This window comes from Panulirus ornatus, chromosome 73 (genome assembly GCF_036320965.1).
Source record: "Panulirus ornatus isolate Po-2019 chromosome 73, ASM3632096v1, whole genome shotgun sequence".
In the NCBI taxonomy this organism is placed as follows: Eukaryota; Metazoa; Arthropoda; class Malacostraca; order Decapoda; family Palinuridae; genus Panulirus; species Panulirus ornatus.
In genome coordinates, this window is record NC_092296.1 from 10,104,137 (window position 1) to 10,110,788 (window position 6,652).

Consider the following 6,652-nt stretch of genomic DNA (forward strand, 5'->3'; position numbering starts at 1 on the left):
AGTAGTAGTAGTAAGTAAAAGTATTAGTAGTGGTAATATAGTAGTAGTAGTAATAGTAATATAGTAGTATTAGTAGTAATGTAGATAAGTAATATTTTTTTGTATTAGTAGTAGTAAAGTATAGAAATAGTATTAAGTAAAGTATAATAGTAGTAGTGGTAATAGTAGTAGAAAGTAGTAATAGTAATAGTAGTAGTATTATAGTAGTAGTAGTAGTAGTAGTAGTAGTAGTAGTAGTAAGGTAAATTAAAAGTAGTAGAGTGGTAATAATAGTAGTAGTAGTAATAGTAATAGTAGTAGTATTAGTAGTAGTAGTAGTAGTAGTAGTAGTAGTAGTAGTAGTAGTAGTAATAGTATTAGTAGAAGTAAAAGTAGTAGTATTTGTAATAGTAGTATAGTAGTAATAGTAATTAGTAGTATTAGTAGTAGTAGTAAGTAGTATATAATAGTATAGTAGAAGTAAAAGTATAGTATGGTAATAAAAAGTAGTATAGTAATAGTAATAGTAGTAGTTTTTGTAGTAATAGTATTAGTATAGTAGTAGTAAAGTATAGTAGTAATAGTATTAGTAGAAGTAAAAGTAGTAGTAGTGGTAATAGTAGTAGTAGTAGTAATAGTAGTTGTAGTAATAACAGTAGTAGTAATAGTTGTTGTTGTTGCATCATTGATATTCAGGCCTTCCAAACCCGGCCAGTCTTGTCAATCGATGATTATTGTGTTCACTGAACTCCAAAAATGATAATTCAGACGCGTCACTAGATTTTTGGCAGTCCCCAACACCTCCCCCTCTCTCCTCCCCTCCGGTCACATCCTCCTCTCATTCCGTCTCATCTTCTCTCTACTCTCTCTCTCCTCTCCTCATCTCCCTCCTCTCTCTCTCCTCTTCTCCTCTCTCTCTCTCTCCTCTTCCCTCTCCTCTCTCTCTCTCTCCTCAGGCCCTCCAATTTACTGGTGCCTCTTTACCCTCCGGGGCACAACAAGGCCTCCACTCTCCTGGGGGAGGTGTGTGTGTGTGTGGCCTACAGAACCCTCCTCCAAGGCCTGGCCTGGTTGTTTGTGGCGGGAGGCGGATCAGGTAGCGGCCCCCACCAAGGAGGTGATAATTGGCTCTTATTGTATGAGTGTGGCCGGCACCTGATGCTCTCTCTCTCTCTCTCTCTCTCTCTCTCTCTCTCTCTCTCTCTCTCTCTCTCTCTCTCTCCTTTAATCCTAAGAGTCAGAGCGACATTTTTTTTCTTTTTCTTTTCTTTCCTTGGCGTCAAATGTATTATCCTTCGCTCCTGACTTTTTTTCCTTGGCGTCAGATGTATCGTCCTTCGCTCCTGACTTTATTTTTTCCCTTGGCGTCACATGTATCGTCCTTCGCTCCTGACTTTTTCCTTGGCGTCAGATGTATCGTCCTTAGCTCCTGACTTTATTTTTTCCCTTGGCGTCAGATGTATCGTCCTTCGCTCCTGACTTTATTTTTTTCCTTGGCGTCAGATGTATCGTCCTTCGCTCCTGACTTTATTTTTTCCCTTGGCGTCAGATGTATCGTCCTTCGCTCCTGACTTTATTTTTTTCCTTGGCGTCAGATGTATCGTCCTTCGCTCCTGACTTTATTTTTTCCCTTGGCGTCAGATGTATCGTCCTTCGCTCCTGACTTCGAGTGCCAGGTACTCACTCCTCTTCGACGTGGGCGACGCCTCTGGTCGTCCTGCCCCCGCTCTCTCGGGTGCCGCCCCCTACACCCCACCGTGACCTTCTGCAGGCGGGTCGTCGCCCTCAAAACAGCCTGGCCAGTACAATATTGGAGCACGTAGGGCGGCCGAAGTGCCGGGCTGACTTGATGGTCTCACTGTCTTCGTGGCTCTCAAGGGTCAAGATTCGAGTTCTGGGTAGGGTAGAGTCGGGTAGTAGGTACACAGGCAACTCAGCTGTTCATCCTCCCCTATATCGCCATGGTCGAGCGGTATTTATATAACAGAAGTCGTTTATTGCTTTGTCTCAACCATATATTAGTGTTTGAGGAACTAGTTTAAACATAACCTGAATTAAATGTTCATCGCTGCTTGTAGACCTAGTACCTTCTACAGGGTACTGCGTACAACTGTGTCTCCAGTATTTGGTCGTGGGGCCTCTCATGATAAGGTGACATCCAAGACAAGAGGAACTCTGACGACTCAACTGGCAACCAATAGAAAAGAATCAGAACAAAAAAGTAAGATGTCTGGGGAAGAAACTGATGGTGCTCATGTTCTAGTGGCTGCTCTTGTTCAGCAAGGTGTTAGATATATGTTTGGAATAGTGGGAATCCTGTTGTCGAAATAGCAGTGGCAGCTCAGCAAGCAGGTATTAAGTACATTGGGATACGTAATGAACAAAGCTGCATGCTATGCTGCCCAAGTTATAGGTTACTTGACGGGAATGCCTAGGGTGTGTTTGGTTGTGTCAGGTCCAGGACTTCTCCACACAATTGGTGGTTTGGCAAATGCTCAGACAAACTGCTGGCCATTGTTGGTGATTGGTGGCTCCAGTGACCAAGAGCAAGAAGGCCTAGGGGCCTTTGAGGAGTGTCCACAGGCTGAGTCATGCCGCATCTATTGCAAATACTCAGCCCGACCTCCAAGAATTGATACTATACCATACCACGTAGCAAAAGCTATTAGTGCACAATTTATGGACGACCCGGTGCTGCATACCTAGATTTACCTGGAAATCTCATAGCTGAGAGAGTAGATGAGTCACTGATTTTTCAGCATCCCAAGTGTCCCCCTCCTCCAATATCTCTAGCATCATCACCAGACTCCGTCTTGGAGGCAATTGCACTGCTTTGTGGTGCTCAGCGTCCTCTGGTGGTGGTAGGGAAGGGTGTTGCCTATTCCCGTGCTGAAGAACAGTCCATTGTTTGTTAGAAAAGACTGGTATACCCTTCTTACCTACACCAATGGGCAAAGGAGTTGTACCCGATGACCACCCTTTGTGTGTGGCTCCTGCTCGGACCAAAGCATTGCTGGAGGCTGATGTGATTCTGCTTCTTGGAGCAAGATTGAATTGGATTCTTCATTTTGGTCGCCCTCCACGACATGCATCAGATGTAAAGTTTATCCATTTGTATTTATATTCTGAGGAGTTGCACAACAGTGTGAATGGAAGTGTTGTTTTGCTAGGTGACTTAAGGGCAGTTTGTGGCCAGCTCCAAGAAGCAGTACCAGGAACTCTTGTTGCCTCACACTCACCTCGGTGGTCTCAACTTCAAGAGAAAGTGCAGGACAACAAAAGCATTAGTACTAAAATGGCCCAGGATATTTCAGAACCTTTGAACTACTACGCAGGACTTCATCACCTGCACCAGCTGTTACCACATGATTGTATTATTGTCAGTGAAGGAGCCAATACCATGGACATTGGACGGACTATTTTGCCCAACAAATGTCCACGCCACAGACTGGATGCAGGTACTTTTGGTACAATGGGTGTTGGTTATGCCATTGCAGCAGCCTTATGGGCACAAGACCATGCTCTTGGCAAGCGAATCATATGTGTTGAAGGAGATTCTGCTTTTGGCTTTAGTGGTATGGAAATGGAAACAATTTACCGCTACAAACTACCCATCATAGTCATCATTGTAAACAATAATGGCATCTACAGTGGTTTGGACAAGGAATTGTTCAATGAAATAAGAGATGGAATGGATGCTGCTATTGCAACACCACCAACATCACTTCTGCCAACTGTACACTATGAATGCATGGCTTCAATGCTCAGTGAAACTGGTTTCTTCTGTAAGTCTGTCCCTGAACTGCAAGAGGCAGTTAGTCAGGCTCTTGAAGAAGAAAACAAGCCTTCACTTATTAATGTGATGATTAACCCTGGAGCTCAACGTAAAGTTCAAGACTTTGACTGGCTGACACGCTCCAAACTTTAAGTCAGAAGAATATGATGCATTTGCATTTCAAAATATCAACAACATGTGAATGAATAATTATTTTGTATTTTTCCAAGTGTTCACAAACAAGGATTGACTGAATCCTTATTGGTTTTATACATAACTTTTTGGCTTTTGTGGGAAGGCAGCAGATTTATTTTAACTAAATTTGATAACATTATATTGTAAAGTATTATTAGGGATTTATCCCTGGGGATAGGGGAGAAAGAATACTTCCCATGTATTCCTTGCATGTCGTAGAAGGTGACTAAAAGGGGAGGAAGCGGGGGGCTGGAAATCCTCCCCTCTCGTTTTTTTTTTAATTTTCCAAAAGAAGGAACAGAGGGGGCCAGGTGAGGATATTCCAAAAAAGGCCCAGTCCTCTGTTCTTAATGCTACCTCGCTAACGCGGGAAATGGCGAATAGTTTAAAAAAAAAAAAAAAAAATATATATATATATATATATATATATATATATATATATATATATATATATATATATATATGAATAAAGGCAGCAAGTATGAATTATGTACATGTGTATATTTGCATGTATCTGTGTATGTATGTATATATATATATATATATATATATATATATATATATATATATATATATATATATATATTGAAATGTATAGGTATGTATATGTGCGTGGTTGGACGTGTATATATATACATGGGTATATGGGTGGGTTGGGCCATTCTTTCGTCTGTTTCCTTGCGCTACCTCGCTAACGCGGGAAACAGCGACAAAGTATAATAATATATATATATATATATATATATATATATATATATATATATATATATATATATATATATATATATATATATTGGAAAGGATCACAATTTTGCGCGTGATCAAGATATTCCTATGAGTCCACGGGGAAAATGAAACACGAAAAGTTCCCAAGTGCACTTTCGTGTAATAATCACATCATCAGGGGAGACACAAGAGAGAAATATACCGGTCAGTTGATATACATCGAAGAGACGAAGCTAGGACGCCATTTGGTAAACGTGATTTTCGTGTTTCATTTTCCCTGTGGACTCGCAAACGCGGGAGACAGCGACAAAGTAAAAAAAAAAAAAAAAAAAAAAAAAAAAAAAAGAAAAAAAAAAATATATATATATATATATATATATATATATTATATATGACAGTAATAACTCATTTACAAGAGATAGAACTGCCGGCAAGGCAGCAGGTTTGGATGGTATTGCAGTGGAATTTATTAAAAAAGGGGGTGACTGTATTGTTGACTGGTTGGTAAGGTTATTTAATGTATGTATGACTCATGGTGAGGTGCCTGAGGATTGGCGGAATGCGTGCATAGTGCCATTGTACAAAGGCAAAGGGGATAAGAGTGAGTGCTCAAATTACAGAGGTATAAGTTTGTTGAGTATTCCTGGTAAACTATATGGGAGAGTATTGATTGAGAGGGTGAAGGCATGTACAGAGCATCAGATTGGGGAAGAGCAGTGTGGTTTCAGAAGTGGTAGAGGATGTGTGGATCAGGTGTTTGCTTTGAAGAATGTATGCGAGAAATACTTAGAAAAGCAAATGGATTTGTATGTAGCATTTATGGATCTGGAGAAGGCATATGATAGAGTTGATAGAGATGCTCATATGGTGTGGGAGGCAAGTTGTTAGAAGCAGTGAAAAGTTTTTATCGAGGATGTAAGGCATGTGTACGTGTAGGAAGAGAGGAAAGTGATTGGTTCTCAGTGAATGTAGGTTTGCGGCAGGGGTGTGTGATGTCTCCATGGTTGTTTAATTTGTTTATGGATGGGGTTGTTAGGGAGGTAAATGCAAGAGTCTTGGAAAGAGGGGCAAGTATGAAGTCTGTTGGGGATAAGAGAGCTTGGGAAGTGAGTCAGTTGTTGTTCGCTGATGATACAGCGCTGGTGGCGGATTCATGTGAGAAACTGCAGAAGCTGGTGACGGAGTTTGGTAAAGTGTGTGGAAGAAGAAAGTTAAGAGTAAATGTGAATAAGAGCAAGGTTATTAGGTACAGTAGGGTTGAGGGTCAAGTCAATTGGGAGGTGAGTTTGAATGGAGAAAAACTGGAGGAAGTGAAGTGTTTTAGATATCTGGGAGTGGATCTGTCAGCGGATGGAACCATGGAAGCGGAAGTGGATCATAGGGTGGGGGAGGGGGCGAAAATTTTGGGAGCCTTGAAAAATGTGTGGAAGTCGAGAACATTATCCCGGAAAGCAAAAATGGGTATGTTTGAAGGAATAGTAGTTCCAACAATGTTGTATGGTTGCGAGGCGTGGGCTATGGATAGAGTTGTGCGCAGGAGGATGGATGTGCTGGAAATGAGATGTTTGAGGACAATGTGTGGTGTGAGGTGGTTTGATCGAGTAAGTAACGTAAGGGTAAGAGAGATGTGTGGAAATAAAAAGAGCGTGGTTGAGAGAGCAGAAGAGGGTGTTTTGAAATGGTTTGGGCACATGGAGAGAATGAGTGAGGAAAGATTGACCAAGAGGATATATGTGTCGGAGGTGGAGGGAACGAGGAGAAGAGGGAGACCAAATTGGAGGTGGAAAGATGGAGTGAAAAGGATTTTGTGTGATCGGGGCCTGAACATGCAGGAGGGTGAAAGGAGGGCAAGGAATAGAGTGAATTGGAGCGATGTGGTATACAGGGGTTGACGTGCTGTCAGTGGATTGAATCAAGGCATGTGAAGCGTCCGGGGTAAACCATGGAAAGCTGTGTAGGTATGTATATTTGCGTGTG

At 41.6% G+C, this 6,652-nt stretch overlaps 1 pseudogene; it reads left to right on the forward strand.

Annotated features, from left to right (window-relative positions):
- The first annotated feature begins 1,961 nt into the window (after positions 1–1,961).
- Positions 1,962–3,908, forward strand: LOC139748160 (2-hydroxyacyl-CoA lyase 1 pseudogene; annotated as a pseudogene).
- The last annotated feature ends 2,744 nt before the right edge of the window (positions 3,909–6,652 follow it).